This window comes from Chenopodium album, chromosome 23 (assembly GCF_948465745.1).
Source record: "Chenopodium album chromosome 23, dcCheAlbu1.1, whole genome shotgun sequence".
NCBI lineage: Eukaryota > Viridiplantae > Streptophyta > Magnoliopsida > Caryophyllales > Amaranthaceae > Chenopodium > Chenopodium album.
In genome coordinates this window covers 14884939-14911644 of record NC_137856.1, presented here as the reverse complement: position 1 = coordinate 14911644, position 26706 = coordinate 14884939, and the positions used below count along the sequence as shown (strand labels likewise).

Sequence of the window (26706 nt, the reverse complement as noted above, 5' to 3'; positions counted from 1 at the left end):
TCAAGACAAGGGGCACTGATTTACTTGTTGTATAGATTTATGTTGATGATATATTGTTTGGTGCGACTAATCAGATGCTATGTAATGAGTTTGCTGATCTTATGCAGAGTGACTTCGAGATGAGCATGATGGGAGAACTAGGGTTCTTCCTAGGGCTATAGATCAAGCAAACAGATGAAGGGATAATGATCCACCAGTAGAAGTACCTGAAAGAGCTACTGAAGAAGTATGGTATGCAAAACAATAAGTCATATGACACACTTGTTCCCACGACCTCTACTAAGCTGGATGTAGATGAAAGGGGAACAGCTGTGGATGCCACATTGTTCAGAGGTATGATTGGCTCACTTTTGTACCTCACTGCTAGTAGACCTAATATCATGTTCTCTGTGGGGTTGTGTGCTCGATTCCAGAGGAACCCCAAGGAGTCACATTTGAAAGCAGTGAGAAGAATTTTTAGGTACTTGGTAGGAACAGTTGATCTGTGTTTGTGGTACCCCAGAGGTAGTACAGTTGAACTGGTTGGGTACACAGATGCAAACTATGTAGGATTTCTTGTTGATAGGAAAAGCGCATCAGGTATAGCACACTTCTTGGGATCATGTTTGATCTCTTGGGGTTCAAAGAAACAAAACACAATTGCTTTGTCCACAGCAGAAGCTGAATACATAGCTGCTGCAGCTTGTTATTCTCAGTTGTTGTGGATAAAGAGTCAGTTGAAAGACTTTGGTGTATTATTAGATTGTGTTCCTATACTTTGTGATAATACAAGTGCTATTAACATTTCTAAAAATCCTGTGTAGCACTCCAAGACAAAGCATATTGAGATCAGACACCACTTCCTTAAGGATAATGTGGAAAAAGGTAATGTGGAGTTACTGTTTTGTAAGAGTGAAGATCAGCTTGCTGATATCTTCACAAAACCACTGTGTAGAGAGTCTTTTTGTAGATTAAGAGTCATGTTAGGTTTAGTTAAATTTAGGTGAAAGGCTTCTTTTTGCTAACCCCCAATGATTGGCTAGATTAGTGTTCATAGATGTATATATTGCACATAACTTTGTTGATAATATTTGTACCATTATGAAGCATGAGCAGGTTAAGTGAACTAAGTTGTCCAGAACAGGTAAACTGTTTGGGGTGATAGAACAGTACATGAGAACAGTAGATGGCCACGTATATGTTCTTGCCAAAATACTCATGGTTTTTGGAAAGAATTAATTGAATATCTTAACTACTTCCAGTTGGGATATTTAGGCAGTTCACTCTTCGTATTTTTGGCAAAAATAAAATAAGTGGGTACAACCCACCATCACGTGTCACTTCATGTTTGGTAAGTTGAGGCATTTATGGGAAGTTACTTCCCTTCACTTCCACTTCCATAACTCAAACTGCCAACTCTCTCTCTCCTTATTTTCGTTGCTTTCACTATATATTTCCCTCTTGTTTTTATGTTTTGATCATCACAATTCAAAAGTCATCTCTCGGAAAGCTCTATTTCACTCGAAAAGCATTACCTCGATTTGCGTGCAAGTTTTTGATTGGAGAAAATTTTGAACATGGGGAAGAAGGCAACTACTGGTAAGGGAAAGGGGAAAGGGAAGAAGGCTACTGCTTCACAATCAGAGGCGGTTGTGGCCATTGAGCTCTCGGAAATGACCATCGACACCACAAAAACCACAGTTTCTTGTCCACCACTTCAAACACCACCTCCACCCGAAGAGTGGTACTCTAACACCACTGCAACAGCCACCATGCAACCACCTCCACCACCACAAAATCAGCCCATAATAATTCCACCATCACCTCAAGTACCAATTTCACCACCACAAATCATCGCACCACTACCACAATCCATAATTTCACCACCACTTCAACCTACATTACCATCACAAACCACAACTACCACAAACCCTAAAATTGTGGAACCCACCTCTACTCCTCTACCAACTCAAAACCCTAGCTTGGAATCAAAACCAACTGAGGTTGAGAAAATAGAGGGGGAACAAGGTTCTGCTGCCAAGGATCTTGCTGACGTTCTTGAGTCCGAATTTTTGAAGCTACCAACAGAGGGATCAGGAGGAAGAGGAAGGTGAGGGTGACGATGATGATGTGGTTGAGATTGGCTCTCAGGTTATTGGAGTTACTCAGGGTGCTGGAGTTACAGGAGTTGTTTTGAGGAAGTCCACTCGAGGTTCACTTGCCAAGATTGAGGACAAAGAGAAGGCGATGAAGGAAGCAAAACAGTACACTGGTACCCCCAAGGGAAACAAGAGGAAGGCACATTGTAGGGAATATTTCAAGCATTATGATAACCCCAAACTTGAACCCCACTGTGATCATACACTAAAATACGGTGGCGTTCCAAAGGGAAAGACAAAGAGCAAAAAGAGTCGCCAACAAGTTTTAAGGAACTTGTACCCAAAAGACAATCCAAAAGGACCATCAACTACTCCATAAGGTCTTGAACCAAATAGGGTCCGGGGATGAGGGTACGAATCCAATCTACAAAAGAAAGGACCCGCCCTATAAAATAGGCCTCTACTTTGTTCTGCTCGTATTCATGTGCGCTTTTCGAATAACATACAAACATTATGTTAAACCTACCCTGTTTATCTATGTTGGTTGAAATTAATGCACAAATAATGCTATTATTGGCGATCACTTGAATTAAGATCACATTAGCCTAAACCAAATTATTAATTATCTTATTAAGCGTGATTTCAAGTACAAATTCCCTTTAAGCCTGCATAAAAGGCGTGATCAAGCAATAACAATAAAAATATAATATCAAGCAACATAAATAATAAAGCAATAATAATAATCATGATAATAACATGATAAGGCATAATAAAGCGTAAAAACAATAGCAAGACCCTAGGCATGATACTAACAAGATTAATAACAAATCCTAGCATGTCACTAAACAATAAAGATCAAAGCTTTCAACCTAACATGGTACTAACATGATATTAGAAAGAGTAAAGGCACCCTAAACATGATACTAGAAAGCATTAAAAACATCCTAACATGATACTAGGAATTACAAAACGATAATAAACATGCAATCTACATTGTGAAAGAAATAGGGAGTAAGCTAATCTACTTACTTTGAAGCCTCGTACCTCTTTCTAATAACAAAATACACAAGTTAGTAAACTTCAATGAAAATAATAAAAAATAATTAAATAATTAAATTGAAATCAAATTAAATAAAGTTTAGACTAGTTTTGGACCAAACCCTCAGAAATTATCAACCTTTCACGTCTAGGGCGAAGGCAACTTCGAACTTGGTTAAGAGATTCAAGATCATGTGAATGCGGAATTGTGTTTGTGAAAAGCTAGTTTAGAAAAAGAGGGAAAGAAAGCATATATTGCTCAAGAGAGAAAAGAGAGAATTAAGGAAGAGTTAAAGAGAATTGATGATGGAAGTTGATGAAAGATGATTGAGAGAGTTGATAGTTGATTGTTGATTCTGAAAACAGGAATTCGGACGCTATTTATAATGAAAATAATCCGGAAAATCACGGAATTTGATAAGGAATAAAACTCCACGCTGTCGCCAGGAATTAACTCTGTCGCGACGCGACAATGTCTGTCGCGAGGCGACAGGGTTTGTCGCGCGGCGACAGAGTCTGTCGCGTGGCGACAGACTTGTCGTCTGGCGACAGCCTGTATAAACGCGTTTTTCTTCACACGGAATCCGATCTTTAATCAACTTGATCTACGGAATCCGTACAGAAGATAAAATACATATTTTAAGATAACAAAATAATATTTTATTCCAAATAAAAAACCTTTAAAGATAATTAATTATTAATCCTATCAATATTAGAATTAAAAAGAACTTTCTAGAAACTTCTAGAAAACTATAATTAATCCTAATAATTTTAGGAATAGTAATTAATATTGGGCCCTCCTCTAGATCATTGGGCCGTATTAAAATAAAGCACCGGGCCCAGTTTAGTATTTTGGCCATAACTTCCTCATTATTCATCGGAATTGGGCTTATAATATATCGTTGGAAAGGTCTTTTCAAGCCCCATCCAACTACACCATTATTGGACCCTTATCATGGACCAAAATAAACTGAATTGGACGTTTTCAAATAAATAAAGTCATTTTCAAAAACAGAGAGAAAAGAAATTAATTAAAACTAAACCGCAACACTTGACCTTCGAATCACTTTCACCTAATTCGATAATAACACGACGCACAAGGCATTCATCACTGGGTTTGGTTTTGGGGAGACACAAATGGGTGTCTACAGAAGCCCCCACTTTGACTGAGTTTGAAGAAACTTATGTTTCGAAAAAACGAAAGTCAAAGTATCGATAGGGACGGAGAATGATTCAAAATGTTCTGCAATTCCAAATCATTCTTATAACGCCGATACCTGCAAAACTAATCATTAGTTAAAACAGATAAAAGAGTTAAGAAACGTGTATCTTGCACCGTCGAGCACACGTCTCTGGAAGTAACCATTTTGCTGTTGCTTCATATGTTGTTTGTGACAACCTCCACTGTGCCTCGTGAACGCCATCGTTGAAGATAACCATATGTCGTCGCCTTCAATATTCTTGGTGACAATCCTCCACAGTATTTCGGGAACATCATCGAAAATAACTGTATGTCGTCATCTCCTAGGTGTGGCCGTATGTCGCCACAGCAGTATGTCGCCGTTATAGACAATCTCTTCTTTACTTTGAGGGACCGCCGAAGGTGGCCTTGCTTCGCCATCTCCACCATTTGTGACACTACCTCGTCACGACCGTACTTCGCCGCTAAACAATTTCCCTTTATGTTGAGACATTGCCAAAGAATCACTTTACCTATTGACCCTTAATATCATTATTTATCATTGTCTTTATATTTGTGCCGGTACTTTGGTGCTTTTGCCTTTGTGAACCATTACTTTGGTGCGTTTATTGAACCAATATTTCGGTGCCTTGAACCATTATTTGGGTGCCTTGAACCATTATTTCGGTGCCTTATTACGAGCCAATACTTAGGCGCTTTAAGCTAAAGTGAGACGATCTTTCATCAAGTCGATCACTCAGTGCATTTTGATCAAGCTGACTGAATCATGTCAATTACTTAAAGGGGCTAACTGGCATACCAAGGAACCCAAATTTCTGTAAAAAGTCCGCATAATCCAATATGGGGCCTCACATTCTGTCGCTACACTGGCGCATGCCAGAATCTTCTGTCGCCGCGATATCGTTCTGTCGCCAGGCGACAAACCTTGTCGTTTGGCGACAGATTTCTTTTTCATTTCTACCACTGCTGCTGCTGTTCATTGCTCGGTTTCGCTCCGAACTTTCAATTTGGTCGTTTTCTTACAGCCAAATCTGCTCAAATCTTTTGGAAATTAAGGCTCTTCATCTCCATATAATTTTGCTCAAACTCCTCTCATCTTGGAACAATCTCATATATCTATATTCGCGGTTTTTCGAAAAAATCCGGGAATATTCTTGCTCGCTGGAATGTACCTGCATCTATATTTCAGACTATAGGACTTTGCTCATCTTTTATTATCTTAGGGTTGACCTAAGGCTTAGTGTTTCTTGACTCATTGATTTGACATGACTCGACTCAAATCGTTTGACACATGTGTTAGACTCAACTCGATGTGATATGACACAACATGACTCAATGTACATGACTCGAAAATGCAAAAAAGCAAAAATTTTCCGTCATTTTTGTGGAGGGTACCGACTTTCTCCCGAAAAAGAAAGACGCGAAAAAGAATCGAAGTGTTTAATGGTGCATGTTGAATGAGCTTAATCAAGTATATGCATTTGATACTATCCCTCATCCTAAACTATCTTAGTTGACTCGATTATGAAAGTATTTAAGTAACTTAGGCACGGAGGCTAAGCACTTCATACTTTGATACAATGATGATTATAAGTGATGAGTGATGTGACAAAGCATGCTTCAACGTTATGTTAAGATTTCATGACAAAAGGTTCCTAATTGGAAGTCTATTTGGTCATGTATCCGTGATGTGTGTGAAAGTGACACTAAAGTTAGGCTGCAAAGGCTAATGGTGTGGAAAAATATTATTTGATAAGAGTCAAATAATGATGACTCTTAGGCTAGGTAGGCTAGTGATGTAAGGATCAAGCCCCCAAGTCTAGCTCTAAGTGAATAGGGATGAGCATTGGAGATCCCTTGACATGATCATGGTGTAAGTGTGTGAATGTGAAAATGAATGCATTTTTATTATGGCCGCACCTCAATGTGAGGTTGCCTACGTATCCGTTAGGAATCAGGCCAAACGTAGCTCTAGCCGAACCTCGCACAAGTGTGTGTATACCTCAAAAAAGGTCTTTTTTAAGGGTTGTAACGTGGTTAGGCTAAAGGTTAGAGAAGAAAGGGATAAAGGCTCAAGACCCTAAATAAGTCCCCAAGGTGTGCAACCTTGTTTTTGAATCTTTATATTTTTATGCTTGAGGTTTTTTCTCACTTTTGAGCTTTCTTTTTTATTTTTTGTTTTTGCTCTTCTTTTTTTTTTTGCTTTTGCATTTTTTCATATTCGCATTTTTTATAAGTGTGGGCAATCTCGATCATGCGGTCTATCACTCACTTGGCATTCATGTTTCTCAGGCACGGTACCGAGCACTCGATAAGAGACGCAATCTGAGACATGTTCTTATCAAAGATATTTTTATATCCAAGATATTGGAACACTTGCCCTTTTGTACACTTTTATTTATTTTTGCTTATTATTTTTTTATTTTGAGATCACTCAAGTTTTTCATATTTGAAACTTGCATAAGTTACACACCATCCCATCCCAAGGTTAGTTAGATGTGGGTTGAAAAATGAAAGGTCTATCGTTAGACGAGGCTCAAAGTGGTTTATCAAGAAAAGGATTATATATTTAAAGGGTAAGAGATATGATATGGCTACAAGTGGTGCCTCAAATCATTGGTATACCTTGTGCTTAATTCGACCTTAATTTTTTTTTTTTTTTTTTTTTGACAATGTAATGCAATGATCACATGCAAGGAATGAAATGCTCATTTTATTAAGGGGAACAAAAAAAAAAAACCTATGTAATAAATCTAAGGTAGACAAAGGGTGCCTATGCTAAACTTATGGGGGAAAGGTTTGAAAAAAAGAAAAAGAAAGCATGAAATCTTTGTGAGAAGCTTGCCTTATATTTTGTCTCATCATTACTCTTTTTTTTATTATTATTATTGTCAATCACACGACTCAAACTTGATTCAACATGCATAGATGGGAAGAGATCATGAAAGAATGAAGGGAATGATATGTGTGGAGAAAGTATGTGGAGAGTGAGAAGATGATGTAGATGAAGAAATATGGAAGAAAGTATGTGGAGAATAGGAAGAAGATGTAGATGAAGAAATATGGAAGAATTAGGAAAAGAATGGACCCCCAACTCAAATAACGGAAAAACGACTCATGCATGAACCTAAGACATGGTCATGGTGACATATACAAAGTGTGTGCTAAGACTAATGAGTGTAGGTGACATGTTAAGACTTGTATCTGATGTGGGGAGAATGGTAGGTCGTTGGGCTACCACCTCGCCCTATCAAACAATATTTATAGCTTAACCAACCCCTAATAGTGTAGCGGCAAGTCAAGGTCGAATCCCAAGGGAATGATGTTAAGTGCACGAAGTTTAGATCAAGCTATTTCGGAAACAAAAGGGGTTTGAAGTAGAACTAGGTCTAAACTAGGTATGCAAACTTGTATCTAATCGATCTAAAACACTAGGGCAATGGATCCACATACATTCACAATGGAATTGGTAATTTGGGAGGTCAAACCGACTAAGTCAATGGATATGAGAGAAAATTATCATGTATCCAAAAGAGCATGCTAAGGTGGTTCACCTAGAGGTCTAACTAGCGTCAACTACGCTAAACACTAACTAGGGAACATAACAAAGCACCTCAATCGTGAAATTGCAAGTCTACTAATCAATTGTCCGTATCTTAGCAAGCTTACAATGCAATCTAGTGTATTAATCAAAGATGGCCAAACCTCAATTAATCACACACATGCACATGAAAAATCAACCAATTTAATCATATCATCAACTCCATCAATTATCCCCAAATTACACTATTCCATCATTCATGCATGCTTCACCATCTCCCTAGCTAGGGAACTACTCACTAGCCATAGAAATGGAGATCAAAACTACAACATTCATCAAATTCATCATCAACATGCTTGAATTCAAAGATTAAACCAACAATCAATCAAAATCAATCAAAATTCAATCAATAACCAAATCAATCATCAACAACATGAAAAACTAATGAAATCAACTAAAATTAAACTTGAATTGAGATTAAGAAGAAGATCCTTACAAAACTTTGATCAAAAGATCAAATACAATGATGAATTCTTGAACAAACACCAAAGATCATGAGTTTCTCTCTCTAGTTCTTGAGTTTCTCTCTCTAAAAATTCTCCAAAAAAACTAACTATCTAATTCAATCTAAACTTCCTTTCTAAAAATAGGTAGAAATAACTATATATACAAGGAGGAGGTCGGTAATGACGCCCAAAAATAGACCCTCGTAAGTGCGGGCGCTCGGAGGAGGGAGAAAGGTGCGCACGGGACACACCCAGGCATGTGCGCCCGCACGCACCTGGTGTGCGGCCGCACACTCCCTGTGTGCGCCCGCACATAGCTGGGTTTCCTCCCCTTCTTCTCTTCGTCCTAGCTCAAGTGATGCACGCACCTAGGATGATGATGATGGAGGACAAGGTGGGCAGAAACTTTCTTGAACTTCTTGAAGAATGAAAGCCATGAATAAAGCATAAACAAAGCCTTGAAGCTTGCCCCTTGAATCCACCTTTGACTTGAAACTTCTTGCACCTTCTCTAGGCATAAAAGCAATGAAAAATCATAGAGAGGAGGCTCGGGAATTCTTGGACAATCGATTACCATCTACAAGCAAAAGATAAAAAGCAAGTAAAAGAGAAAAAATAACAAATAAACTAGAAAAAGACATGAAAAAGAGAAATAAACTACAAAAAGCATAAAATGAGGAAAACAAGAATAAAACCAAGGAAAGCTAAAGAAAAGAGAGATAAAATGAAATAAAAATCATCCAAAAAGAAACCAAATGAGTGCCAAAAATGTCACTCATCAAATTCCCCCAAGCTAAACTTTTGCTCGTCCTCGAGCAAAACCAAGCAAGGAAAAGAGAGGATGAAAATTTTATTAAAAACGAAAAAGAAAGACTCAAAATAAGAATATACACTAATACTCATTGTCGTAAGAATCACGGTTGTTTTTAGCTACAACAAGCCCTTAAAACCCCAAAGTCGCCTATGAGGACGAGTGAGGTCTCGTAAGGGTATCCTAAGAGTTTGACCCATAACTCTCAACCAAACATCAATGAGGCAAACCAAAGAATTAAAAGAAAGAAAAACAAACCTTTACGAAATGAATCAACATAAAGACTATAAACAAATGAATGACAATCTTTCTCAAGTAGTTAAGGTATGCACGTTTCAAGATATCCAAGGTTGATTGAAACATAGGGTATGCTAGGCATAGGAACTAGTTATCACAATTCACTTTCATCCCAAACAATCTTACCGCGTTCTTCCCACTAGTCTCAAATCTCCCTTTAGTGAGTGTCCCAATGATTCCTCGAAGGAACCGGAAAAAGAAATATTATTAGGCTACTCGACATCTTGACTATGCATCCCCTTTCCTTAGGCAATGACCCATGATGCCCTCCCCCGAATAGTGACTCAACTATCTAAGTCGAAAGGTCTTTCCCCAAGGTTGTAACGTAAGGCATAAAGGGTGAAGGTAAGCTAAAAATTTAAAAATTTGGTGATATTCCTAAAAAGTGAAGCAAAAGGGTGATCAATCCTTAACACCACAATCAAGAAATTACCAAACAAAAACAACACCCCCAAGCTTACTTGAAGCTATACTCACAAAAATATATACAAAAAGCGTACACGCTTCTCCCCCAAGCTAAAATGGAGCATTGTCCTCAATGCTTAGTAGGAGAAAAAGAATACATCAAAATATTTTTGAATTTATTCACTTTTCACATTTTTTGTTTTTTTTTAAAGTAATTGCAAAGTCCTTGCCTTTTTTAACTTTGGACGGCTTTTACAACTTTTGCACTTATTTGTCCATGCCTTTTATAACATAGGACGGCTTTTACTCAAACTTAAATGCCATTATTCACAAAGAAATCAAAACACAATCTTGCTTTCATAAAAACCAAACTTCCAACTTAACCACCACGAACTTCATCTCAAATGATCATATTGCTTCACAAAAATCAAGAAAAGTAGAAAATGAAACAAAAGGTCAAATAACTAAAGATGTGGCTTGAAAAGAAGGGATTAGGCTCAAATGGTTGCAAGAAGGCAAATGTAAACCCAAAAATAAAAGAAAGTAGCAAAACAAAGTAAAAATGAAAATACCACCCCGAAAAATGTGCCTTTGTCCTTCCTAGATAGTTCGGTCTCGTGTTTGAGAATCATACATCAAGCTTTATTAGATTAGGTTTGCATAGTCAAGGATCCACGCCGCTCATACAAGGAATGTTGAAGGCTAGAAAAACAAGTAACCTCACAAGGTTGTGGCAAAAACTCACCAACGGTGTCAAATCAACTATAGGAAGCAACTACCAACATACCACAAACAAGTAGAATCCGGCTTCATGATCCTCCTAGTTCAAACCAACTACCCTAGCATACACTATCCTAGAGTCAACCAAACATAGTCTCAAATCGTGCATACCTTTACAACCTAGGAAGAAAGTCATGCAAAAGACAAGTCCAATGTACAATGATCATCTCAAAGGAAAAGAAATGAAAAACAATGCCTCAAAATCACATCAACAATAAAAAGAAAAATAAAAGAAAATAAGAGAAAAAGGTAAAATAAAAGAAAGTAAAAGAAAAGAAAAATGGAGACATAGGAAAGGAAAACATAGGAGAAAATCATGCAAAGGTCTAGAAAGCATGTTAAACACATAAAAATCCCAATCGACAAACAAGTGATCGATAGACAACAAAGTCACCGATCCCAAACACATTACGTGTTAACAAGCATCCATCCTCGAACCATTCAACTTCTCCTAAACTAATCCTATTCTATGCAACCAAGGAAAATAAATAGAAAAATAAGAAAGGTCTCACCGGGATTCCAAGCATAGCAAAATAAACGAAGCAATAAGAAACCACCTCGTAGCATTCCATATCCATCAGCTCTTCAAGGAATTAAGTGAGAAAAAGAAATAAAAGAAACTATGAACAAAGAAAATGGTTAGTAACTTCAAAACAAAGAAAAGGAAACAACAAATAAAAGAAAATAAACAAAGCAAAAAATATATACAACTAAGGGAAAGAAAAAGCTAAAACTAAACTAACTAAAGAACTACTCTAAACTACAAGATTTGGATTAAAGGGATTTGGATTGAGGGATTTGGATTTAAGGGATTATCAACAACAACATGTCAAGCAAAGCATCTCCCCAAACAACAAACATCCAAGCGAATAGGGCAAACAAGCTAGCTACAAGGAAAGTAGCCTAGAGATCAAGAAAATGAGGAAACCAAAAAGAGGAAAGAAAATAAACATGCAAGCAACTAAAATATGTACACAACAACAACAAGGTTACCGAGAAAGTTACTAGTTCCCCCAAGCTAGATAGAAAATACATCTCAACATCCCAAATCAAAACAAAGCAAGTATCAAAAATATAAGGGATGGAGGTAAAAAGCATGAGAAGCTAGAAGGGAACTAATAACTACTACCACCACCACCACTACTCCCACTAGGCCCGGCCCCATCGGGGTCTCTGTTGCGCTCGGGGTCATCGAAGGGATGAGGGTAAGGCTCCCATCCTCCGGTGTACCCATCGGGCCACCCATAACGCCCCTTGAAAAGATCATGTTGCCAAGGAGCAAGAGGGGTGTAGCTATCGGGCAAAGTGAGCTCAAAAGGGTGGTTGGGATGGACATGGGGGTAGTTAGGATCCCCCCTAAAGTCACTACCACCCGGAGCCTTGTAATCATAGTTTCCATGCTCATCCGGGTAATAGCGACGCTCGGTGTCGGGGTTAGAAGGCCCCGACCAATAAGGGTGCCCAAACGAAGGTAGAGGACCTTGTTGGGGCGGGAAATATGGATAGTTAACCGGGGGAGTGATGTTCCCACGGTTAACTTCCATATCATAAAGTTGTTGTTGTTGTGAAAACATACCTTGTTGCACTTCTTGAATAACTCTTACTTGGTCATAGAGTGCCCCAAAGTCTTGATCATACATGCCATCAATGTGGATTTTCAATCCACTCATTTGCTCACTAAGAGCTCTCAAGTCATCATTGGCAAAAGCATGTTGCCCTTGCTCTTGCTCTTGCTCTTGGGAAGCTTGTTGGTGTGGAGAGAAATGTTGTTGTTGTTGATCTTGTTGTTGATCTTGTTGTTCTTCTTCATCTTCTTCTTCTTCATCCTCCTCGGAATCAAAGTTGGGATGCCGGAAGGACCTTGGAACATGCCAAACATTGTTGGCAACCCTAGCCAAAGAAGTCAAGCGAGGGTTAGGCAAGAAGCACCAATGCTCGTTGCCCCTTAGCCACTCATATCTCCCTTCACTGAAACCCTTGGAGATAAATTGGATTTGGCCCAATTGTTGCATATCAAGATAGATGGAAGCCGCATCCCCTATCTCCCTACAAAATGGAAGATAATCATTGAGGCGAAGGCGAGTCACAAGCCTAGTCACCATACCCCCACAAGGGATCTCTCCCGACCTTCTTTTGCGAAGTTCCAAGCAATATTGGGCAAAGATGTAGCCCAAGTTCAACCGGCCCACAAACTCCGGGCGAGTAGAAAGCCAAAGTACCTTGAGCTCCAATTTGCTCAATTTCCCCATCTCTTGCTTGGGGAACAAGACATAGCCCAATAGACGATGCACAACCCTAAGGCAAGGTTGGAACACGTCCGAGATCTTGGCCTTGTTGGCAATGAACTCACTACCACCGGAGATGTCTTCCCACCAAGAATCTTGATCATAATCCGGGAAGATGAAGTGTTCAACGTTAATAATATCCCCATGGGGATCAAAGTCCAAAGCAGCGTTGAACTCCTCCAAAGATTGGTCAAAAACTTGGTTAATAATTGGAACCGCACTCTATATACCCCTCCAATGGGTACTAGTTCCAAGGTAGCCAAGAATTCCAAGGTAGGCTCCTTGTAAGTGCGGTAAGCATCGGCGATGAAAGTCCCCAATCTCAAGTTCAAAAGTAATGACCGCACATCATCATCGATCCCCAACTTCAACATATCGGGTTGAAAGTAATGGCGGGTTTGTTTGAGGGTTCTTTCATCTTTGAGATTTTGGTAAAAGGCTTTTTGTTTTTCGGTGAAATTTTTCTTTTTTGGAAGAGAGGTTGGAGGTCGTGTTTGAGTAGAAGATGGGTTGGAAGTACTAGGCCTAGAGGAGGTGCTTGGGCGGGGAGGCTCTTCAATGCTAACATCGGTTTTTCGCTTTTTGGTGAGTTTCTTGAGGTATTTAGACATTTTGAGAGGTATAAGAAATCACCAACAACCAATCAAGTAATCAACCAAAGAACCAAGAACACCACACCCAAATTCAACGCTTACTACCAAAATCACCAAACTTCCAATTTCACAATTTCTTTCAACCAAACCAAATCCAAACCAATTAATAATATCAATGTACCAAGAAAAATTCCTTTCAATCAATCCAAGAGCAAAACACAAAGCCAATTCCAAAATCACCACTTACTACCAACTTTCCAAAATTTCAACTCACAAGAATTCAACCAAAATTGATGAAAATTGCTACAAAATCAACAAACAACACAATGTCATGCAAAATCAATCAACAATCATCACTAATTCACAACCAAAATCAAGAACAATCATCAAAAAATCACAAAATCAATACTACACTATTCATGCTCATACAAAATTGTAAATCATGCAAATTTATGATATAATTGACAAAATTAAAGCAAGGATTAGTGATTATACCATCAAAGAAGCAAGATAAACCAAGTTTGAGTAAGCAATTCCAACTCCACACAAAACCCCCAAATTTTCGGCCACAATGTGTAGGAGAGAGAGTGAGTGAAATTTGGGTCAATTTGTGAGGAATTTGTAGTGTAGGAAGGTTTGTGAGTGATTTTGATTGAAAATGGAGTGATTTTAGTGAGGATTTGAGTGATTTTTGATGGTGAATGAGGGATGAAATGGTGCGCACAAGAGGGTTTGAATGAGGGGAGTTCGTGAGGAAGATAGAGGAAATAAGGAAATGAAGGGAAAGAAGGAGGAAGAAGAGAAATAGGCACGTCCAGCCCGTGTGCGGCCGCACAGGGCTGGTGTGCGCTTGCACACGAAGGCTGTGCGCCCGCACAAGCCTTGTGTGCGGCCGCACATACTGTGCGTCTCCTTCCTTCTTTTTTTTCTCAAAAATTTGATACTTACTGCCTATTTGGGTGCGCACATGAATCATGATGGTGATGAGGAACAACATAGGCAGTAGCAAAAATTATTTACAAAGTCCTCAAAGTTGAAAATTCATGTGCACACCTCAAAAATTCACCAAGTATCAATTTCCTCCATTATTCAAAATATGAATTTCCTATCTCACCTTTCTAAAAATTCTTACCCTTTTACCTCAAATTTCGATTGAAATCGAACAAAATATGATTTGTGCCATGAACACCTTCCATCATCATGTATGCTTGTTGAATTCCAATCCCACAAACGAACATCCTAAAAATCCAAATAAAGAGAAAAGTAAAAGAAAAGACAAAGTAATAAAAGAAACAAAAAAATGAGAAAAATCAAAAATCAAAGAGAAAGGTTAGAAACTCCGGGTTGCCTACCGGGAAGCGCTTGCTTAAGGTCCTAAGCTCGACCCTTCCTCCTAATCACGGAGGATCAAAGAACACCACCCTCTTCAAGGTGGTTGATAGAGCAAATTTTTCTTCAACCTTTGGCAACTTCTCATTGTTGCTTGATGAAACTCTCACAAACTTCTTTTCAAATTCTTCTTTTTCACTTTTCAACTTCTTCCTTTTTCTTGCCTTCTTAGAGTCACGAGCCTTTTTCTTTGGCTCGACTTCAACATCCATTGTCATGGAAGCTTTCTCTTCCTCATGAGGATTAAGTTTGAACCAATTTGGAAAACCAATATCTTTCTCATCCTTTGGCTTTTGAATCTCAAATTCTTCTTCACTAACAACATCAATACTTGCACAAGCATCATCAACAAACTCAAAAACATTGTTAGTGGAAGAATCAACCATGCATATATCATTGATGGAATGAGAAAGACTAGCACATGCAATATCTTGAACACAAGACAAAGACTCATGCATAGGTTTCAACTTAAATCTCTCTTCTAAATTCCCACACCTCAAAGTAATTTGACCTCCTTTGACATCTATTAAAGCTCCCGAGGTAGCTAAGAAAGGCCTCCCTAAGATGATTGGAATATGTTCATCTTCCTCAATCTCTAGAACAACAAAATCCACCGGAAAAACAAACTCTCCAATCCTTAAGGGAACATCATCAATTCTTCCCTTAGGTAGCTTAATAGAACGGTCGGCCAATTGAAGTGTTATCTTGGATGGTTGAAGCTCACCAAGATCAAGCCGCTTGAAAACCGAGTAAGGCATAATGCTAACACTAGCACCAAGGTCACACAAAGCATTTTCAAAAAGCATTTCCTTAATTCGACAAGGGATTGAAAAATTCCCCGGATTTTCCATCTTCCTTGGGAGTTCACCATGGATAAGAGCACTAAAGCACTTCCCTCCATCCACCGAACTACCCTCATCAACATCCTCTCTCTCTTCTAAGATCTCCTTAACAAACTTGGAGTACTTAGGCATATCGGGAATTGGTTCGGTAGGGGGTGTAGAATCATGAACATCCTTAAAAGCTTCAAGGAATTTCCCAAATTGCTCATCCATTTTAAATCTCAAGTATTTTTGGGGATATGGAAGATCGGGAATTCTCTCTATCTCACTCATCCTTTCATCAACACACTCTTCTCTTTTGTCAACCTCACAAAAGAATTCCTTAGACTCAACTTTTTCCTCTTCATTCTCCTTAACAACACACTCATCTCTTTCCTCCTTTGACCAAGAAACTCCCTCATCAAAATCAAATCCACCACTAGTGGCTATAGAGTACACGGGTTTCTTTGGTTAACACCTTGGGAAGGCAAAGATGAAGGACTAGCAAAATCCTTAATTGTGCTTGCTAATTGAGTAATTTGAGTCTCAAGCATCTTATTGTGAGTCATCATCTCATTGAATTTCTTATCACTAACCGCCATATAGGTGTTAATGATCTTGGTTTGATTATCAATCAACTCTTCCAAGGTTGTCTTAGGAGAAGAAGGTTGTGAATAGGAATTTTCATTTTGAGTCTTTGGAGCAAAACCGGGTGGGGGACCTCTTTGAGCATTGTTTTGAAAATTTCCCCTTCCTTGGTTGTTCCAATTACTCCTATTTTGATTTGAACCATAACCTTGATTATGGTTACCACCACCATGATTATGGTTTCCATTACCTTGGTTATGATTCACATAACCTTGGTTTTGATTACCATAATTATGATTTTGATTACCATAATTTTGGCCTTGATTTTGGCTACTATAACCTTGGTTATTGTTACCACGAGAACCTTGATTCCCTTGGTTCCTATAACCACCATTATGATTATAGTTGTCAAAATTGCCTTGGTTTTGGTAATTCCTATTCCATTGGCCTTTTTGATTATCAAACCTTTGAACATTGTTGTTTGACACAAAATTGACATGTTCACATTCATTGTCAAACTCATCAACACATTCATTAGGACAAGCACTAGAATCATGATCATATGATCCACATGCATCACAAAACAAGCAACCCAAAGGCATATTATGTGAAGAGGGAGGGGGTTGAGAGTTAGAAGGAGTACCTCTCCCCTTAAATTGGGAGGGAAGATTGGAAGCTTGAGAAGAGGTAGAAGTGCTCTCCAACTTAGCTTTGATTGCGGTGACCTCCTTTCCTAAATTTGTCATTTGAGAGGAAAGGTTGTTGATTGCATTGAGATGGTCCACCGAATACAATGAAGATTGTTTGCTTGAAGAGTCTCTCTCCCCATCTTGCCAATCCCTATAATATGTCACCACATCCTCAATGATGTCCACAACTTCTTCCTCGGTTTTGTTCATGATAGGGCCCCCGGCCCCTCCATCAAGGCATGATTTGCCTTGGGGACTTAAACCGCCATAGAAGATTTGGATCACTTGGTATGTGGGGATTCCATGATGAGGACACTCCCTTTGATACTCTTTAAATCTCTCCCATGCTTCATAGAGACTTTCATTTGGCCTTTGCTTGAACCCTTGAATCAAGGCTCTTGCCTCCGCCGTCTTCTTTTGGGGATAGAAACGGGACAAGAAAGCCTTTGTAACATCATCCCAAGTTCTCAAGGAGTTGGGCTTCACCTCCTTGTCTAGCCACTCCAAAGATCTTCCTATTAGAGAGAAGGGGAACAACTTGAGGCAGATGAATTCTTGAGAGACCCCATTGACTTTGATAGTGTTGCAATATTTTTCAAATTCTTTCAAATGGTTCAATGGGCTTTCATTCTTAGCCCCACTATATTGCCTTCTCTCGATCAAGGTGATCATTGCCGGACGGATTTCGAAGTCATTTGCCGGGGTAGTTGGTGGAGCAATTCCACTTTCAAATCTATATGCCCCGGGCACTCCAAGCTCCTTCAAGGCTATTCTAGGATGTTCACCCATTCCTTATTCTTCTTGAATTTCTTCTTCACTCGAAGAGCTATAAGCCAAAGATCTAATATCCACTCTTCTTCTTGAAATAGTCCTTTCTATTTCCGGATCAAGGGGAACAAGGGGACGATCACGGGTTCTATGCATGCAAAACTCACACAAAAATGTTAGTAGCACGGCTACAAATGTATCCTAGAGAAACAAAATCTTTTTGTATTTTATCAAAAATGAAATAGACTCAAAAACAACATACACTCAAGCACCATTCCCCGGCAACGGCGCCATTTTGATGTGGGGAGAATGGTAGGTCGTTGGGCTACCACCTCGCCCTATCAAACAATATTTATAGCTTAACCAACCCCTAATAGTGTAGCGGCAAGTCAAGGTCGAATCCCAAGGGAATGATGTTAAGTGCACGAAGTTTAGATCAAGCTATTTCGGAAACAAAAGGGGTTTGAAGTAGAACTAGGTCTAAACTAGGTATGCAAACTTGTATCTAATCGATCTAAAACACTAGGGCAATGGATCCACATACATTCACAATGGAATTGGTAATTTGGGAGGTCAAACCGACTAAGTCAATGGATATGAGGGAAAATTATCATGTATCCAAAAGAGCATGCTAAGGTGGTTCACCTAGAGGTCTAACTAGCGTCAACTACGCTAAACACTAACTAGGGAACATAACAAAGCACCTCAATCGTGAAATTGCAAGTCTACTAATCAATTGTCCGTATCTTAGCAAGCTTACAATGCAATCTAGTGTATTAATCAAAGATGGCCAAACCTCAATTAATCACACACATGCACATGAAAAATCAACCAATTTAATCATATCATCAACTCCATCAATTATCCCCAAATTACACTATTCCATCATTCATGCATGCTTCACCATCTCCCTAGCTAGGGAACTACTCACTAGCCATAGAAATGGAGATCAAAACTACAACATTCATCAAATTCATCATCAACATGCTTGAATTCAAAGATTAAACCAACAATCAATCAAAATCAATCAAAATTCAATCAATAACCAAATCAATCATCAACAACATGAAAAACTAATGAAATCAACTAAAATTAAACTTGAATTGAGATTAAGAAGAAGATCCTTACAAAACTTTGATCAAAAGATCAAATACAATGATGAATTCTTGAACAAACACCAAAGATCATGAGTTTCTCTCTCTAGTTCTTGAGTTTCTCTCTCTAAAAATCCTCCAAAAAAACTAACTATCTAATTCAATCTAAACTTCCTTTCTAAAAATAGGTAGAAATAACTATATATACAAGGAGGAGGTCGGTAATGACGCCCAAAAATAGACCCTCGTAAGTGCGGGCGCTCGGAGGAGGGAGAAAGGTGCGCACGGGACACACCCAGGCATGTGCGCCCGCACGCACCTGGTGTGCGGCCGCACACGACCACTGTGCGGCCGCACACTCCCTGTGTGCGCCCGCACATAGCTGGGTTTCCTCCCCTTCTTCTCTTCGTCCTAGCTCAAGTGATGCACGCACCTAGGATGATGATGATGGAGGACAAGGTGGGCAGAAACTTTCTTGAACTTCTTGAAGAATGAAAGCCATGAATAAAGCATAAACAAAGCCTTGAAGCTTGCCCCTTGAATCCACCTTTGACTTGAAACTTCTTGCACCTTCTCTAGGCATAAAAGCAATGAAAAATCATAGAGAGGAGGCTCGGGAATTCTTGGACAATCGACTACCACCTACAAGCAAAAGATAAAAAGCAAGTAAAAGAGAAAAAATAACAAATAAACTAGAAAAAGACATGAAAAAGAGAAATAAACTACAAAAAGCATAAAATGAGGAAAACAAGAATAAAACCAAGGAAAACTAAAGAAAAGAGAGATAAAATGAAATAAAAATCATCCAAAAAGAAACCAAATGAGTGCCAAAAATGTCACTCATCAGTGTCATGACCATGTGGCTAGACTATGTGACTAGACTCAAGCAAAGACTAAGTTAAGACTTCACGTATATGCATTAAACTGGACAGGCTGTGGTATTTTAGTCATAACTTTTAATCTGTGACTCTGATTGGGACGAAACCAACGCCAAATTAAAGATAAAACTCGGGGCTACAGATCCATAGGTTATGCGACTCGTGGTTCTTACTAGAACTCCGGCTATGACCAAAACAAGTTGACGCATGTGCAGTATACGGGAATAAAAATCCGGGTTGACTAAAAGGAATTATGACTCGATTTAAGGGAATTTTATTAGTTCAAATTAATTAATTAATTAATTAAACAAAGTCTTTGACTCTTAGTGTATGACCATTGGACTTTTAAGTGCCTAGACTCGATTAAAGACTTAAACATGGTTTGAACCATTAATAAACTGATTAACCGATTAGTAGACTGTTAATTAGACTCATCGTGATGACTCGAGCAAGAAAACTGGACTGTCGCTAAAGCAACAGGACTGTCGCCACCGTTTAGAGCCTGTCGCCAGACGACAAAATTGTCGCCAGGCGACAGACACTAGACTGCAGCGCCACAGTCCAAATTCCTGCGCCATTGCTGGAACATTAATCTGGACTGTTTCCAGTAATTTTACTCTAAATGGACATGCCTAAAGTCGTACTAAGTCGAATTGATTAGATTATTAGCCTTTAATTAATTCAAGATTAATTAATTGATTGATTAGACAAAGTCCTTTTAGTCATTAGTCAATTTATTTAGTCTTTAAAACACAAGTCAAACAAACGGTTAACACACATATAATATATACAAACAAAGGCACAAGTAGTTCACATAGTCACAACATGATGAGTTTGCAACCTAACCATGGCTCTAGTTCTCTAAAGTTCGAGGATATGGGTTAAGTCAAAAAGGTCCATGGTTAAGAATCCATATGCATTGCACACAAGCCTACCGGGAGGGTTGGAGCGAATGGACAAGATTCCGCGAGTGCGAGATGAAATCGAACTCGACGCCACAGTTTGGTGGATTCACAAAACTTACACGTCCCCAAATCTGAACTTTGCACAAGATAGTGGAATATTCCATTGGGTAGGCGAAGCAGGAACCCCCAGAGGGTTATATCCATATGTAGAACACATATGGGTTCAGAAAAGTGAGAAAATGACTCAATCAATAAGCAAAATCAAGCCAACAACACTAGAAATGGTCAAAGCAAGAAGACAAACCCCTGGCTCGGTATTGGAAGAACTTGGCGCCAGACTACAGGGACTGTCGCCGCAAAAAAGCTCCTGTCGCCAAGCGACAGAAACTTTTTACGGGCGACAAGCCCTGTTTTCTAGACGCTAGTTCCTACATGCCTTGGCAAGTTTCTGTGTTCTTCGAATTTTCCAGATTTCGTATTATCTTTTCGATTCTAGTCATGAAAGATATTTCCCAAATTTCCTACGTGTAAAATTCCTATGGATTGACTCATGGGGTACTCCCATGAGGACCTTTTAATGCATATGACAATAATGTTAATCAAATCACGCACATGAAATACTTAGAATTTTTCGAGTCTCATTCGCTCATTCTAAATAATTGCCAAAATTAAATAAATTTCAGGAATATAAATAGAAATCCTCCCCAGTGGAGTCGCCAAAAACTGTAGGGAATATTTCAAGCATTATGATAACCCCAAACTTGAACCCCACTGTGATCATACACTAAAATACTGTGGCGTTCCAAAGGGAAAGACAAACAGCAAAAAGAGTCGCCAACAAGTTTTAAGGAACTTGTACCCAAAAGACAATCCAAAAGGACCATCAACTACTCCATAAGGTCTTGAACCAAATAGGGTCCGGGGATGAGGGTACGAATCCAATCTACAAAAGAAAGGACCCGCCCTATAAAATAGGCCTCTACTTTGTTATGCTCGTATTCATGTGCGCTTTTCGAATAACATACAAACATTATGTTAAACCTACCCTGTTTATCTATGTTGGTTGAAATTAATGCACAAATAATGCTATTATTGGCGATCACTTGAATTAAGATCACATTAGCCTAAACCAAATTATTAATTATCTTATTAAGCGTGATTTCAAGTACAAATTCCCTTTAAGCCTGCATAAAAGGCGTGATCAAGCAATAACAATAAAAATATAATATCAAGCAACATAAATAATAAAGCAATAATAATAATCATGATAATAACATGATAAGGCATAATAAAGCGTAAAAACAATAGCAAGACCCTAGGCATGATACTAACAAGATTAATAACAAATCCTAGCATGTCACTAAACAATAAAGATCAAAGCTTTCAACCTAACATGGTACTAACATGATATTAGAAAGAGTAAAGGCACCCTAAACATGATACTAGAAAGCATTAAAAACATCCTAACATGATACTAGAAATTATAAAACGATAATAAACATGCAATCTACATTGTGAAAGAAATAGGGAGTAAGCTAATCTACTTACTTTGAAGCCTCGTACCTCTTTCTAATAACAAAATACACAAGTTAGTAAACTTCAATGAAAATAATAAAAAATAATTAAATAATTAAATTGAAATCAAATTAAATAAAGTTTAGACTAGTTTTGGACCAAACCCTCAGAAATTATCAACCTTTCACGTCTAGGGCGAAGGCAACTTCGAACTTGGTTAAGAGATTCAAGATCATGTGAATGCGGAATTGTGTTTGTGAAAAGCTAGTTTAGAAAAAGAGGGAAAGAAAGCATATATTGCTCAAGAGAGAAAAGAGAGAATTAAGGAAGAGTTAAAGAGAATTGATGATGGAAGTTGATGAAAGATGATTGAGAGAGTTGATAGTTGATTGTTGATTCTGAAAACAGGAATTCGGACGCTATTTATAATGAAAATAATCCGGAAAATCACGGAATTTGATAAGGAATAAAACTCCACGCTGTCGCCAGGAATTAACTCTGTCGCGACGCGACAATGTCTGTCGCGAGGCGACAGGGTTTGTCGCGCGGCGACAGAGTCTGTCGCGTGGCGACAGACTTGTCGTCTGGCGACAGCCTGTATAAGCGCGTTTTTCTTCACACGGAATCCGATCTTTAATCAACTTGATCTACGGAATCCGTACAGAAGATAAAATACATATTTTAAGATAACAAAATAATATTTTATTCCAAATAAAAAAACCTTTAAAGATAATTAATTATTAATCCTATCAATATTAGAATTAAAAAGAACTTTCTAGAAACTTCTAGAAAACTATAATTAATCCTAATAATTTTAGGAATAGTAATTAATATTGGGCCCTCCTCTAGATCATTGGGCCGTATTAAAATAAAGCACCGGGCCCAGTTTAGTATTTTGGCCATAACTTCCTCATTATTCATCGGAATTGGGCTTATAATATATCGTTGGAAAGGTCTTTTCAAGCCCCATCCAACTACACCATTATTGGACCCTTATCATGGACCAAAATAAACTGAATTGGACGTTTTCAAATAAATAAAGTCATTTTCAAAAACAGAGAGAAAAGAAATTAATTAAAACTAAACCGCAACACTTGACCTTCGAATCACTTTCACCTAATTTGATAATAACACGACGCACAAGGCATTCATCACTGGGTTTGGTTTTGGGGAGACACAATGGGTGTCTACACACATGTTCCCCGGTCTGCTAAAGGTAAAACAGCTGCTTCTCCTTCTAGTGTTCAGTCTTCTAAGAAAGCTGTTATGTCTGGTTGTGGTTGTAAAGAAGGTTATTGGGATATTCCTGCGTTATTTGAGGTGAAACAAGTGTTAGAATTTAAGGGTTGGCTAAATCATATTAGGATTGTTAAGAAGGCTTATGTAGAGCCTGTGAAGGAGTTTTATGCTAATTTATTTCAATATCTTGATATGAGTTTAGTTAGCAATGTTTATAGCAAAGATGTGCATGTGTCTGTTTTGTCATTAGTTGAGTTTTTGAATGTGCCTAGAGATGGTTATGCTGGGTACAGTGCAGATGGTTGGCCTACTGTTGCTGGTGTAGGTCATGAGGAGATAATGAAGTTTCTGTTTGGGAAGGTTGCACTACTACAAAAAAAAGCCTAAGAGACCGGTTGAAAAAGACCAAAGAGACCACAAAACAACAGGTCTCAAGGTGACAAGGCTCTTAGGTAAACAGACCGGGTATTTTTTGCGATCTCTTAAATCAATCAAAGAGATCGGTTGTATGTCAAAACCGATCTCTTAGATTGATCAAAGAGACCTGTTTTAATGACAAATGCGGTCTCTTTGATTTACATAAGAGACCGGTTTTGACTTACAACCGGTCTCTTTGGTAAATATTTTTTTTTAAAAAAGCTGGCCCCACTTACATCTCATTATGCAAGTTGGCTAGCATTAATTTTATTTCGATATAAACGATAAATTAATGAATATTAGAAAAACACTATAACAAAATACATAGAAAAAATATATTGTATTATACATATCAAAATTACAAATACGAAGATCTAAATTCCCATAAAACTTGTTCTTCATTTTGAGGTATTAACATTCTATTTCAAGCTATTTGTTTTAACCTGTAAAAACAAATTAAAAAATGTTAGTGAAGAAAAAAATATATCAAAACAAACAAAATAAGGAGTACAACAATAACAATACAGTAAACACCATTTTACTTTTAATTCAACATTATTCCTTGTATATCCCACAGGCCTGCAATAAGCACAAATGAAACTTACTTCAGAATTCAGATGTAAACACCAAATTACAGCAAAATACTGGGTAAAAATTATTAAACAATGATAATTTCAATTAAATTACCTCAAAACAAAACAGAAAATCAATAAATCTAAGCAAGAAAAATGAGATAAAGATGTAATCTTCCAACAAAATCAACAAATTGATAAACGAACATGAAGAAATGAAAAACGAAGGAATTGAAGAACAAAAAAAAACAAAAAAAAAAAGAATTTGAAAAACGAAATCAACAAAAGGGAAAATAAAGTACAAAAAACCTAACAAAACAACATCAAAAGCGCAAAAATTAAAAACCCAGGATATTGAAAAACCCACAAAAAATATTCAAAAACCAAGCAAGAAAATCAAAATGAAGCAGGAGATTGAATTGAAAAGCGAAGCAAAAAAAGGAAAATTCAGGGAGAAAAAAAAACTAGCAGGTCGAACAGGAAAAAAACGAAGTAAATTAAAAACCAGTAGATCGCAAAAATCGAGCAGAAATCGAAAAGAAAAAATTCGCAAAATCGAGCAGAAATTCGCAAAAATTTACAACCAGCAAATAATGATCGAGCAGAAAAAAAAACAAGCAAAAAATCGAGCGATATGAAATACCTTACAGATAGATCGAACTCATCAAGTGTCGATGCAAGTTAAAGATTGAGATGAGAGAGATAAGATGCAAATAAAAGAGTCAGACAAGAGAGGAGTTGTGTGAAAGGAGAGGAAAAGGGGTAGGTATGGAGCAGATAAAAAGTAAGGAGAGAGAATACGTGAGGATAGTGTGTGTTAGTTCTAGAGAGTTGTAGAGTTGTCAACTTTACAACTGTAAAATAATAATAAAAAATGTATTAAATAAGATTGGAGGCCGGTTTTTATAAATCCGATGTCTTCTCTTCATTTAAGAGATGTGTTTTTTCTCACCGGTCTTTTAGACGGATTTAAGAAACCGGTTAATGTGAATACCCGGTTTCTTAAGGTAAGAAACCGGTGATTTGAATTAACCGGTTTCTTAAAAATGGTGATTTTGCTCATTTTTGTAGTAGTGTTGTTAGGACTAGGGAAGGGTTCAAAACCACTAGTCTTAGGGAACCTATAATGAAGATCTTGCATTCAATCTGTCAAAAAGTGTTGATCTAAAAGTCATAGGGTAGAGGGTCAGTTAGAATCATGGATATGGTTCTGATTTACCTAATGATGAAGAATGTGAAAATTAATTTCCCTGCCTTAATAATTGAACACATGATGAACTGCAAGAATGCTCCCTCTCACTCTCTAGCCTATGGGTCCCTTATCTCTGGGATCTTGATGAAAGAAGGTCACACTCTGAGTGGTGACACCATCCCTGCACAGAAATTCTCCTTGAAGATTCTGCGCCAAAAGGGACTAGACATTAAGGGTGACAAGCTGTGCAATATTGGAGACTCTCCAGTAAAGAAGGAACCTGCTGCAAAGAGAAGAAAAGTTGAGGAGACCAATACATCTACTAATCTCACTCCATTGTTTGAGAAAATTGAGAAGCAGGACAAGACATTGGAGATGCTGGTGACTATAGTGCTTGGCTTGACTACTTCTTTCATTGAGAGGCAAGGGAGTTTGGAGGATAAGTTGAATGAGACTAGGGATTGGGTTGCTAAGATGAAGGCAAGGGGAATTGCAGAACAGGTAGTTGCTGGTACTGGTCAGAAGGTTGAGACCACTCCAACTGTTCAGACTACTGTTTCTGCTGCCGCTGGATAGACATCTAGTGCTACTACAGGTCAAGGTTCTACTGTTAAGGGATCAGTTGCAAAGCAGTCTGAGGAAGATGAAGAGATTGACCTCAAGGAATCCACCAATTCTTCTGTAGATGGGAGTCACGATGAGGATGGAGGTGATGGTGATGAACCTGAAGATGATGATGCAGAAGACAAAGAATCTGACCCAGATGCTTCAGAGGACGAGATGGAGGATGAAGAGGATGATGATGAGTGATGATCTGTTCTAGCTTCTGTTCTCCTCCCCCTTTCTATTGAACTGCTTTTGGTTATCTGTTTTCCATGCCATTTTACAAGACATTAATTGTTGATGTAATTTGGTTCTTGTTTAACTCTGCTGAACTATTGCTCTGCCTGTTTATTTTGTTTTGGGATTGTGAAATGTGAAACTAATAGGCTTATGTAGATTATGGTATGAATTGGTAGTTGATGCTACCTTTTGGTTGAAAACGATATCTTGTGCATGTTCTTAATTCTTTGAATGCTTTTTAATGATGCCAAAAGGGGGAAA

General features: G+C 38.2%; 1 long non-coding RNA gene, 1 other non-coding gene and 1 pseudogene across 2 annotated transcripts; 2 read left to right on the top strand and 1 right to left on the bottom strand.

Annotated features, from left to right (window-relative positions):
• Window positions 1-233: 233 nt before the first annotated feature.
• On the top strand, window positions 234-803 carry LOC145607079 (secreted RxLR effector protein 161 pseudogene; annotated as a pseudogene).
• Window positions 804-17320: 16517 nt separating this feature from the next.
• LOC145609780 (small nucleolar RNA R71) lies at window positions 17321-17426 on the top strand. Its single transcript, XR_014106077.1, has one exon. It is a non-coding gene; the product is annotated as a small nucleolar RNA R71 (small nucleolar RNA).
• A 6711-nt stretch (window positions 17427-24137) lies between these two features.
• LOC145609493 (uncharacterized) lies at window positions 24138-25259 on the bottom strand. The gene is made up of 3 exons (XR_014106033.1): window positions 25054-25259; window positions 24381-24417; window positions 24138-24281 (listed from the first exon to the last, which is right to left on the bottom strand). It is a non-coding gene; the product is annotated as an uncharacterized LOC145609493 (long non-coding RNA).
• Window positions 25260-26706: the final 1447 nt, after the last annotated feature.